This window comes from Geotrypetes seraphini, chromosome 6 (genome assembly GCF_902459505.1).
Source record: "Geotrypetes seraphini chromosome 6, aGeoSer1.1, whole genome shotgun sequence".
Classification (NCBI taxonomy): Eukaryota; Metazoa; Chordata; class Amphibia; order Gymnophiona; family Dermophiidae; genus Geotrypetes; species Geotrypetes seraphini.
Genome location: NC_047089.1, coordinates 33,500,317 through 33,513,770, shown reverse-complemented (window position 1 = coordinate 33,513,770; position 13,454 = coordinate 33,500,317).

Below are 13,454 nucleotides of genomic sequence, written 5' to 3'. Positions count from 1 at the left end.
CCGGATGTAGCATCGGGCATCCGTAAGTGTTCCTATGTATCTGCGCAGGCATGAGACAGATGTCTTAAATGTAGGCCTGTAAAATGCTGGCCTATATTTAAGGCGTCCATTAGAAAAAAAGATGTGATTCTCTAAAGGACACAGATGCATGATTGACTTGTGATCGGCGTCCTTTAGAGAATCAGACCCTTTCTGCTTTGTCCCATTTGTTATGTCTGGGGCATCACTTTTTCCCTGACTACACTACATCACCAGGAATTATATGGTAGTTGGAGGGGGGGGGGGGGGTTATTTACCATATATACTTGAATATGAGATTTTTGGGCCAAAGAAATGGCCCCAAAATGGGAGTCTAATCTTATATTCGGGTCAGCGTCCACACGCCCTTCTCCCAGACTTGTTGCAGGCCTCCACAGGGTCTGCCGTATGATCTGGTGGGCTGGGACAGAAGGGTTCCCTCCCATCTCCTATTCCAGCTGACTCTTGACAATTTTTTTACCTCCCTCCTGACGCCCCCAGGTACCTTTTTGAATCCCTGGTGGTCCAGCGGTGTACCAGGCATGAGCGAGCTTTCCATGCTCCTGCCCCATGCTGAGTCCCCCTGAATGGCTGCTGCGAGTTCTTGCTGTCCACCGGTATGCCGGACAGTAGTGAGCTTTTTGCACTCCTGCATGGCCCCGAGCTGCTCGCTGAATGGCTGCCACCAGTTCTCGTGGGCCTCATGAGAACTGGTAGCAGCCATTCAGGGAGTGGCTCAGGGCCAAGCAGGAGTGCAAAAAGCTCACTCATGCCTGGTACACTGCTGGGCCACGAGAACTTGAGGCAGCCATTCAGGGAGGGGCTTAGCAAGCTCGCTCCTGCCCAGTACACCATTGGACAACTGGGGATTCAAAAAGTATGCAGGGGGAGGCAGGAGGGAGGTAAAAAAATTGTCTGAGTTGGCAGGAGATGGAGGGATCCCTCCTGTCCCGGCCTACCACTGGACCACCAGGTCATACAGCAGGCTCAGTGGAGGTATACAGAACATCGGGAGAGAGTGGGGACAGGGTACAGGGCAGGGAGGTGGGATAGGGTTTAGAGCCAGGGAGGGAGGGAGGAGGTTGGGTGCAGATTCTGGCAGGGTAAAGCACATGAATATTATAACACACACACACACCCCTCCCGGCTTATATTCGAGTCAACTTTTTTTTTTTTTTTTTTTTTTTTTTTTTGGGGGGGGGGGAGGGGAGAAGGGTGCCTCGACTTATATTTGGATCATCATATATTCAAATATACACACTATTTTATTTATTTATTAAATTTTTCTATACTGTTCTCCCAGGGAAGCTCAGAATGGTTTACATTAATTTATTCAGGTACTCAAGCAATTTTCCCTGTATTACTCTTTGTATTCTTTTTTTGTACTGTGATCTTGCACAATAGTTTATATGCTAAATAGAGTACTACAAAATGCTTTTGGTACAAAATTTTAGCAGGAATTTAAATCTTAAATTTAGGATGATAAGATGCTTAGGAATTAGCTTCTCTGTAGCTTGATATCAGCTGTCACTCCAAATATGGCACAAAGTCAGCCACTGTAAAACCACCATAGCTTTGTTTCACTTTTCATTAGCTATGTTCCATATGTGTGGAGGCTATTTTGCTTGGAGGTAAGCTACAGTCTTTCATTATTTTAATTTTTATATTCTGGTTTGGATACTGTGGGTATGTATTCAGATGACACTGATTAAGGCCCATTCCATCAGGAGAAAACAGTTTCTAATTAAGGATGTCCTCTGTACTGCTGATCCAACGAAAACAAAAACTCTGTGGAGATGGTGATGTTTACGATGCAGGCTTTATTTAAAAATATACAAATTCATAATCTACATAAAATATATCTGGGACCCAAATCATTGGGAGATATGTATCTAACACGGTGCGTGTTTCGACAATATTGTCTTCCTCAGGGATCCCTAAAAGTCCTGATATAAAAACACGTGGATTAAGACTAAATACAGTAGTGAATCGTAACTGCACGAATGAGGAATACTCAAGAGTGGAAAACATTGCTGAAACATGGAACATGGCTGTTAGCTGGTTATTAGTCTTACTTAATCCAAGCCACCCCAGTATGCCATTTCTATCTTTACAATAATAGACTGGACACAAAAGATGGGGGTCTTGCACTCATTTACTCCTCCATTCATCCAATTTGTTTAACCAAACCCATACTGCTCCATTGGTAAAACCTCTTTAGACTTAACACATCTCCACAAGTAGACTTCTTAACTCTTTTACATCCCTCTTCCTGTGACACTCATAAGAACATAAGAATTGCCACTGCTGGGTCAGACCAGTGGTCCATCATGCCCTGCAGTCTGCTCACACGGCCCTCTGGTCAAAGACCAGCACCATAACTGAGATTAGCCCTACCAGCGCACATTCTTGTTCAGCAGGAACTTGTCTAACTTTGTCTTGAATCCTTGGAGGGTGTTTTCCCCTATAACAGCCTCTGGAAGAGCGTTCCAGCTTTCTACCATTCCATTCCTACTACTTTCTCCAATTAGTAATCGGTGATCACTTGGGGTTCTAAATTTGCATTTAGATGATCTCCAGGCTCCACACAGCGTTGATTTCATCAGCTTCCTTAATACTTTGCCGCTCCAGTCCCACATTATGTTGTTGACCTATACTGCAGGGATGTCCTATTATCTCCTCTTACTTTGTATCCTCATATTCTGACATTCACTCACATTCTACTTCCATGGAGCAATCACTTTCTTATTAAATTTAGCCTCAAAACTGGCAGCATCAATACTATCACCTCTAATCATTCTGGAACCTCCACGAGCGATCTTAAAAATACCACTTCTGAATCATTCTCAAAATGTTTTTCCCTTCCTCTGAATTCCTTTTCTGCCATTGACTTGGACACCAAAGCCACTCAATAGCATAATGAGCTTGATAGCATCTACAATGATCTTGCACTTTTGTCACAACCCTCATCCACTTTTCACAATTTGCACATGGTTCCCTGATTTGACCACAGCTGCCTTCTGCTAGCTAGTTGTCTAGCTAGGGAAATTTGTGAAACCCCCTATGTGTAAAGGGTTGCCGCCACTGCCACTAGGCAGTTCATGAATACACAAGGAACAGATGCAAGACCAAATGGCAAGACTTAGGGCCTCTTCTACTAAACCGCGCTAGCGGTTTTAGTGCGGGGAGCCGCGCTGAATGACCCGCGCTGCTCCCGATGCTCATAAGAACTCTTATGAGTGTCGGGAGCAGCACGGGCCATTCAGCGCGGCTCCCCATGCTAAAATGCTAGTGCGGTTTAGTAGAAGAGGGTTGTGACAAAAGTGCAAGATCATTGTAGATGCTATCAAGCTCATTATGCTATTGAGTGGCTTTGGTGTCCAAATCAATGGCAGAAAAGGAATTCAGAGGAAGGGAAAAACATTTTGAGAATGATTCAGAAGTGGTATTTTTAAGATTGCTCGTGGAGGTTCCAGAATGATTAGAGGTGATAGTATTGATGCTGCCAGTTTTGAGGCTAAATTTAATAAGAAAGTGATTGCTCCATGGAAGTAGAATGTGAGTGAATGTCGGAATATGAGGATACAAAGTAAGAGGAGATAATAGGACATCCCTGCAGTATAGGTCAACAACATAATGTGGAAATGGCGAGATCCTATGTGGAAGTGGAGATACTTCCTGTGCACAGTTAGGATGGCAATGTGTGTATGCTTCTTTTAGATCTAGACAGAGAGCAAAGCCAGTCTCCCTAGTCCCAAAGAGACCATGCAAAATTTCTCCTTCAACAAGTATTTAGGCCTTGGAAGAGCAAATGGCCATCTATGGGAAGAACAAGAGATTGGTTTAGGGAGATGCATGCAATGCTTTATAGAAAGAGTCAAAAGGATGATTATTGCTTTGATTGAGAATGAGGTTGTGCAGGGCTCAGCTTCCCCAATTAGAAGCATTCCCATAGGCTGGATCCTACCACAGCCTCTGTACTGGGAGGAGCATTAGAGAGCCATGGAGCGGCATAATAAAAAAAAACCATCTAAGTCCGTTTTGGGCCTATAACGCTAGTTGCCCAAAGTCAGAAACGTCCAAAGTCCATTCTTGAAAAATACATCCAAAATATTTTTTTCGAGAATAATCTACTTGTACGTCCAGCCATTTGATCGTCCAGACCGCTAAGTCGTCTATCTTTATATCGCATTCTCGTTCAAAAATTCAGCCAAGTCAAAACAAAAAAACAAAAAAAACCTAGAACAAGACCTTTTGGACATGGGAGGGGTCAGCAAAGTGATGGACTGGCCACCCAAACATGGCAACAGAGTAGTGGGGCACCTTACAGGGCACTGCTGTGAACTTCATATATATGATCCAATGCCCATGTCCCAAAATATATATCGGACGGACGACTAGGCCAATGAATATCAGACTGAATGAGTACAAATCTCGTGTGAATACTGGGTCTGAAACAACTCCTTTACTCTGTCACTGGACTCTTCTCAAACATAAACTTACAGACCTTAGATGGAGAATAATAGATATAGTGCAATTCGGGTGGGAAGGTGGTAACATCGAGCATATCCTGAATCTTAAAGAGCTTCGTTGGATGTTCGAATTAAACACTATGATTCCTTATGGACTTAATAAAACTAGTGACTGGATGACCTCAGCAGTCTAATTCTGCTAGGGTAGGCGGCCCCTTTTCAATTCAGTGGTTCGCTTGAGTTTCTGATTGGCTGGTGCCTCCTTACGTCATGGGGTGTTCCCTTCTTTAGTTCTACTCAGGATGCCGCAGCCATTTTGGCAGCCTCGGCTTAGTTAGACGCTGGATTTAGTTAGATGCTAATGATTTGAACATTTCTAGTAAGCCAGTTTATGTGTTACGTACGGCTTAGACCTCCAGGAAGAACTAATGAAGACTGTTTTTTTGCAGCAATCTCCATCCCCGACATAAGAACATAAGCAGTGCCTCTGCTGGATCAGACCAGGGGTCCATCCTGCCCAGCAGTCCGCTCACCCTTCTATCCCTTTTTTTTTCCTATCTATCTATACCCTTCTATCCCTTTCTTCTTCAGGAATTCATCCAATCCCTTCTTGAACCCTGATACCGTACCCTGTCCTATCACACCCTTTGGAAGCGCATTCCAGGTATCCACCACCCTTTGGGTGAAGAAGAACTTCCTAGCATTGGTTCTCAATCTGTCCCCTCTTAATTTATTCGAATGCCCTCTTGTTCTTGTAGTTTCTGAAAGTTTGAAGAATCTGTCCCTCTCCACTTTCTCTATGCCCTTCATGATCTTGTAAGTCTCTATCATGTCCCCTCTGAATCTCCGCTTTTCCAGGGAAAAGAGCCCCAGTTTCTCTAATCTTTCAGCATATGAAAGGTTTTCCGTACCTCTTATCAATCGCGTTGCTCTTTTCTGAGCCCTCTCAAGTATCGCCATATCCTTCTTAAGGTACAGCAACCAATATTGGACGCAGTACTCCAGATGCGGGCGCACCATCGTTCGATACAACGGCAGGATGACCTCTTTCGTTCTGGTTGTAATACCTTTCTTAATAATACCTAGCATTCTTTTCACCTTCTTAGAGCCCGCTGCGCACTGTGCCGATGGTTTCATTGTCTTGTCACTATTACCCCCAAGTCCTTGAGTACTTTCACTCTATTACCAGCCCTCCCTTCGTATAGCTGTACTTCGGGTTTCTTTTCCCTACATGCAAGACTTTACATTTCTCTACATTAAACTTCATCTGCCATCTCGTCGCCCACTCTTCTAGTTTGTTCAGGTCCCTTTGTAAATCCTCACAGTCCCCTTTAGTTCCAACTCCACTAAATAGTTTGGTGTCATCTGCAAATTTTATTACTTTGCACTTCGTCCCTGTTTCTAAATCGTTTATAAATATATTGAACAGCAGCCGAGTACCGATCCCTGCAGAACACCGCTCATGACCCTCCTCCAGTCAGAGTAGTGGCCCTTCACTCCTACCCTTTGCTTCCTACCTGCCAACCAATTTTTGATCGATCTATGAACGTCTCCTTCCACCCCATGGTTCTTCAGTTTCCGTAGTAGGCGTTCATGAGGTACCTTGTCAAAGGCCTTTTGGAAATCCAAGTATACGATGTCTATGGGGGTCCCCTTTGTCCATTTGTTTATTAATTCCTTCGAAGAAGTGCAATAAGTTCGTTAGGCACGATCTTCCCTTGCAGAAGCCGTGCTGGCTTGTTTTCATCAGTTTGTATCTATCTAGATGTTCATCAGTGCTTTCTTTTATCAATGCTTCCGCCATTTTCCCTGGAACCAAGGTTAGACTCACTGGTCTGTAGTTTCCCGGGTCACCTCTCGATCCTTTTTTAAAGATAGGCGTAACATTAGCTATCCTCCAATCCTCCGGGATCACGCCTGTTTTCAGAGATAGGTTACAAACCCGCTGTAGTAGTTCTGCTATTTCCTCCTTTAGTTCCTTCAAAACCCTAGGGTGGATTCCGTCCGGGCCTGGAAATTTGTCACTTTTTAATCTATCTATCACTTTTTAATCTATCTATCTGCTTATGTACGTCCTCGAGGCTTACCTCCATTGATGTTAATATTTCTGCTCGATCTCCTGTGAATATTTTTTCAGGTTCTGGCACGTTGGATGTATCCTCTTTTGTAAATACTGACGAAAAGAACTTGTTTAGTCTATCCGCCACTTCTTTTTCTTCCTTCACCACTCCTTTCCTATCTCCATCATCCAGCGGTCCCACTTCCTCCCTTGCCAGCTGCTTCCCTTTAACATATCTGAAGAACGGTTTGAAATCTCGCACTTCCCTGGCTAGCTTCTCTTCATATTCTCTTTTTGCTCTTCTGACTACAAGGTGACATTCTTTTTGATGCTTCCTGTGATCTTTCCAGTTCTCCCCGGTTTTCTCCTTTTTCCATATCCGGAATGAATATTTCTTGTCTCTTATTGCTTTCTTCACTTCTTTAGTTATCCACGCCGGGTCTTTTGTTCGGTTCTTTTTGCATCCTTTTCTAAATCTGGGGATATACAGGTTTTGCGCCTCGCTCACCGTGTCCTTGAATAATGACCAGGTTTGCTCTACAGTCGGAGGGGATTGAGGCAGATATGTTCTAAGCTAAGTAGCATTTCAATTCTATGATTCAGTATATTATTAATGGATTTAAGCTCAACAAATCATTATGAATTCAAGTTTAATTAATTTATGAATAAGCATGGACACTTTTCTATGAATTAATATATTTAATGAAAGAACGTCTTCTTGATAAAATTATCTAATAATATATTTAATAACTTATTTATAAGAACTATCACCACTTATAAATTCCTATGAGGATTGCTACCACACCAAGAAATCAAACAAATCAACAGATTCAGTGTGGCATACTGAGGAACTTGGTGATAGAGTGAGTTAACTCTGCTCATGAGCACAATGGAGGTTTGATTAGTAATGAGTGAATAGCTCATACAGGAGATAATTGAGTGGGTACTAAAGCTCTAACAAGTTGAACATAAACATCTCACCACAACTCCCTTATAGGTTATGGTGAGTCCTCCAAAACCTACTATACACACCTGCCTACCACCCCAATAGCTCTTATGGCTACAAGTGGCACCTGTATGGCAGTACAGAAGGGGGAGGGGTTTTGGTGGATGCACATTTTGCACCATGAATGCAGTGGTTCGAGTGGCTTATGGGCTTGGGTCCTCCTCTCTGGTTCACTAGCCCCCCAGACTACTTAAGCCACCTCTGTGCAGCTCTACTAGGCTTTCCTATGCCAGGTACTGATGCTTTGGAGGCAGGTATGTACGTTTTTATTCAGATTTTTATGACTGTGTGTGTGTGTATGGGGGGTGTCAGTGATCACTGGGGGAGTATGTGGGGGTCTGTACTTTGTCCCCGCAGTGGGTATTTGGTCACTTTGGTTACCTTTTGGGCACTTAGACCTGTTTTTAGATTGCCTAAGTCACAATGTATAAGTTCCATCTAGGCAGTCTCATTAAACTTTCGATTATCGCTACAGAATGACTAGGTCTAGGTCGGCCCATCTCTTCCTCTATTCTCTCCACCACCATGTTCAACATTCCTTCCTCTTGCATCCCTTTCCATCTGTCCCACTGTTCCCTCTTCACCACCACACCCAACATTTCTCCCTCTCATCTCTCTACCTTACTCCTCTCCCAGAACCATGTCCAATAATTCTCTCCCTCCCTATGCCCAACAATTCTTTCTTCCTTTCCCCATGTACACCATCTCTTTTCCTCACTCAACTCATGCTCAACAATTCTTTCTATTCCCTCCCATACCTCAGCATCTCTTTCCCTCCTGCCTATGTCCCAAGTTCATGCCCCCTTTCCCCCTTCTTTGTCCCAAGTTCACGTCCTCTCCCTCATTCCTTCCAGCCTGTCCCGTTTGTGCCTTTTCCATGTTCTGTGTCCCAGGTTCATGCCCCCTCCTTCCTTCCAAGTTCATGCTTCCTTCCATGTCTCAATGCACTCCTCCCCCTCCCTCCCTTATGACACCCACATGTATCCCAAGTTCATGCCCCCTCCCAAGGGTGTGTACCTGTGTTCTGGCCAGCTCTAAGACATCCAAGTAGGCCTTCTCCTCCTTTTTTCCAGCTGCACTTCTTTCTTCACAAAGCCACAGGCAGCAGAGTATGGCCAGAGGTCCTGGTGTCCTGGCTGAACAGCCTACCAAAAGGTGTGCTGCCACACATCTTAGAGGTAACATTGCTTTATTCCTTTTCACTTTCTATCTAATCAACTTTCTATCTCCTTCTTTCATCCCCATCTCATACCATACCTGGTTCTATTTAGTTCAGTGGTAAGACCAACAATCAAGCTCATTAACATTTATTGTTCCTCAGGGATGAATACTTACCCCTCCTCCTTTAACATTTTCTTGTTCCCACTCTTAACGTTAATTCAATCACTTGATCTCACCACTTTTGTTTATGAAGATAATATTCAAATTCTTATAATATTACACATTGCCACCATCAGTTTAGATCCTTGATTCAGCAATTCTGTGGTCCTTAGGATTTTGGTACTTAGGGATAATGCTTGATCCTTGGCTATCTTTTAGGCAACATGTGTTACACCTTATCAGAAAAGTCTATTTCACGTTACTTCTTTTGAATAGGCTATATCGATATTTGCCTTGGAATGATTACAAAACCATCTTGCAAACAATAGTGCTGTTGACTATGGACTATTGTAACATAGTATTGTTGGGTATGCCTCAAACTGTGTTGAGCTCTCTGCAGGTAGCCCCAAATTCCATTATTAGAACTCTGTTTAGGCTGAAAAAACATGATCATGTGTCTGAGTTCTATTATAAGTTGTACTGACTGAAAATTGAGTTTCGGATCAGATATAAGCTTTTACTTCTGACCTATCTGAGCATACAGGATCATGCTCCTGGCTACCTGGTGCAGTGTGTAACCTCATTTAGTTCTCTACCATAGTTTCGCTTCTTGATGCACCATGACCTGACAATACCAGCAAGGAGAGAAGTTAGATTGCAGTCAGGACTGGGTGTTTATTCTGAAGAATGCCCCTGAAGAATGGAATAAATTTCCATCTTACATTAAGAAGCAGGCAAGGGTAGGGGAATTAAAAAAAAACCAATTGAAACATTTATTTTGTCGTATGAAGTATGGAGACTGAGTCTGTATTTGTCTTCTAGACTCATGCTACGGTTGGTTTCATTGGTGTTTAGTGTGGAATAGAATATGTAATAACTCAGTTCTGGCAGGATTTGATGGTTTGGTTATGTATTGTGAAATTTTCTATATTTTTTTAGATGCTTGTATGTATTTTATTGTGCATGTTGCTTTGTGCTCTGTCTTGATAAAAGTGGAATATAAATAAATAAACAAACATTAACAAGTCACAAAATAGATACCTTCACTCAAACTGAATTGTGGCAGAATGGCTGCACAATAACAAATTAAAACTTAACCTAGACAAATCAAAGGTCCTTATTCTTGGCTGTATACACTCACTAACCCTGTTAAACCTAGTTCTTATTAGGGGCATTTTTTGATAGTGTGTCTAAATCTGACTTTTTGGATGTATCCCACAATATCATGGCAGAGAAACATACATTTTTTAAACCGCTAGTTGTCCAAAAGATTTTTGTTTGAAAATTATATATTTGGAGTCTTAGCCCCTAAGGACATCTTAACTTTTTTTGGTCATTTTCGAATACCAAAATGTCCATGGATTGGCCACATAGATATCTCAACAGAGCAGTGGAGCACCTTAGAGGACACTGCTGTGAACGTCACATAAAGGTTGTCAGATTTATATCTCACCATAACTCCTTTATAATTTATGGTGAACCCTCCAAAACTCCCCCAAAACCTACTATACCCACCTACCACCCCAATAGCCCTTATGGCTGCAGGTGGCACCTGTATGACAGTATAGTAGGGTTTGAGTGGATTTTGATGGGCTCATATTTAATACCATAGATGGCCTTATGGGTCTGGGTCCTCCTATGGTTCACTAGCTCACAATGTGTCTTTCATGTTTTACAGCAAATCCCTGACGAAGCATTTTGTTGCGAAACAGGGGCCCCTGTTGGATATTTTGGAAGAATGTTTTGACTGATAGCTTTTTTCCATAGAGCAGTTTTTCCTGCTTGCTTTACTCCAGGACTACACCTGAATATCGAAGGGCTCAGATAAGTGACTTCTATTTTTGACAATTGTTGTTTGAAGAAAAGTTTAAAAAAATATATAAAACTATAAGAAAATATATAAAACTATTAGAAAATTAGAATAGAGGTTCACTTACTAATTGGGAGTTTTTCTGACCAAGGATGTGTCTGCTAGGATTAAATTCTGTTTAAAACTAGCCTGTCTATATGGGAAGCTTAAAGAGCCCCTATTAGACACTGAGGTCTTTTCTCCCTTTTAGTAAAGAAAGGTGACTTTTTTGTCCTGTATTTTGGAGGGTGCAATTTTTTGTGATTTATTTTGGGCATCCTTTTCTTGATTTTTTGGATATTTTTTCACTAGCTCACCAACCAGGTAACTCTACACACCTGATACTCTACTAGGCTTCCCCATATCAGTTGCTGCTGTTTTAGAGCCAGGTATGTACCTTTTTGTTCTAATTTTTGTGTGGTGAAAGTGAGCATTGCAGAGTGTGGGGGTGTAAATACTAGAAGGATGTAGAAGAAGAAAAAGTGAGGTAAACTGGAAACAACCACAGCAATCACAACCCTCACTTATTGCCTCCTCTTTAAATGCAGCTTGCTTGTCTGTTGCTGTATTTCTTACTATTACTATTACTTTTCAAAAATAAATACTAAACAACAGCAATTCTTTTTTTACTTATCCTTTTAATGCAGTGTCTCTAGCATGCCCTGACGGGACCCATTTCGCCCACAAGGGCTTTTTCAAGGGTTCATAAAGGAGCTCTCCTTCAGTTGCGGCTTTGTGCAGAAAAACAACTGAGGCAGGAAGGAGGAGGGAGCCAGCCAGTCATTTCTCTGCACAAAGCCGCAGGCGGCGGCTGAGCAGCTGGGAGCCTTCCCTGACGTCGGAAAAAGTGGAGAGGGAACAGTGGGATGGATGGAAAAGGATGCAAGAGGAGCCAAAAAAGAGGTGGAGAGGGTGGGAAGATTTGAGTTACATACAAATTCAACTTAAGAACGGTTTAAAAAAATTTCTTAACCCGGGGACTGCCTGTACCAGAACACAGGACATTCACCTTGTCCAAAATTCAGCTGTATGTTTAACACGCTCACATAAATTTGACCATAATATGTCTTTTCTCTGCAAAGAGCATTGGTCTCTCACTCAATTACTTTGACCTTCAAAGTACTCCACTTCAGTCGTCCCCTTTATCTTTCCCATTTGTGAACTCCTTATCTGATATCTATGAATTTTCATTCAGCCAATCTTAATCTATTAACTGTCTCTTCTTTTTTACAAACCTGTTACGACAATATTTGGAGAAGAATTTTTAACACAAATGGCCTTATACTTTGCAGTTCATTGCCTTTCCATCTTTGTGTGGAACGTGTCCTTGAAAATGTCAAAACTGGGTTGAAAACCACCTTTTTCAAAGATGCTTTTGGGTCAGAGTTTGCTTAGCCTTTTGAGGTATCACTGCAACCTGGTTGTGCAGGTGTTGTAGGCCAAGTCTGCGAAACAATGCCCCTCCCCTCTTCTCTCTATTTTATAATTATTGTAGCTTTTTTCCTAACATTTGCACTATATTTAAAATTATTTAAACTGCTCAGAATGCATGAGTATGGTATAGTATCAAATTAAAACTAGAGACTATGAGATTAATGAAGGTTTTGACGTCTGTATTTTAAATTTCTGTCACATAGGCTCTTGGAGATCTTGGAAGCCTGCTATTTTGTGGTATTGTATTGTATTGGTTTATGTGTGGTTATCATGCCACTGTACCGGGCCATGGTATGCCCCCACCTGGAATACTGCATCCAGCACTGGTCACCGTACATGAAGAAGGACATGATACTACTCAAAAGGGTCCAGAGAAGAGCGACTAAAATGGTTAAGGGGCTGGAGGAGTTGCCGTACAGTGAGAGATTAGAGAAATTGGGCCTCTTCTCCCTTGATAAGAGGAGACTGAGACGGGACATGATTGAAAGAAACATTTAAAATAATGAAGGGAATAGACTTAGTAGATAGAGACAGGTTGTTCACCCTCTCCAAGGTAAAGAGAGCGAGAGGGCACTCTCTAAAGCTAAAAGGGGATAGATTCTGTTCAAACGTAAGGAAGTTCTTCTTCACCCAGAGAGTGGTGGAAACTGGAACACTCTTCCGGAGGCCATTATAGGGGAAAACACCCTCCAGAGATTCAAGATAAAGTTCCTGCTGAACCAGAATGGGTTCATAGTCAGTCATGCGCAAAACACCAGCATGCTGACAATGGAGAGCAGACAATTCAGCGCAAGACACCAGTATGCCGTGGGAAAACTTAGTTTTAAAGATCTCCGAAGCAGTGTGTGAGTGTGGAACCCCTCCCCCCCACACTTTACTGCATAGTGTTCACGCTGCTGTTGGGGGGTTGGAACCCTCCATTACAGAGAAAACGGAACTTTTTCTGATTTTTTAGAAAAAGTTCCGTTTACTCCATAATGTGGGGCGATGCACACCCCACACCCCCCCCAATGGAAGTGCAAACAGTATGCAGTAAAGTGGGGGGTTCCCGCGGCGCGCTTGTGTCTTGCGCTGAATTGTCAGCGCTGAAGCACGATTGTCCCATCACCACCAGAACGTACGCAGGTAAGGCTAGTCTCAGTTAGGGCACTGGTCTTTGACCTAAGGGCCGCCGCATGAGCGGACTGCTGGACACGATGGACCACTGGTCTGACCCAGCAGCAACAATTCTTATGTTCTTAATCTTGCTTTGGAATCAAGTAGAATTTAAATAAAATTAAACATTAACCATTAAAT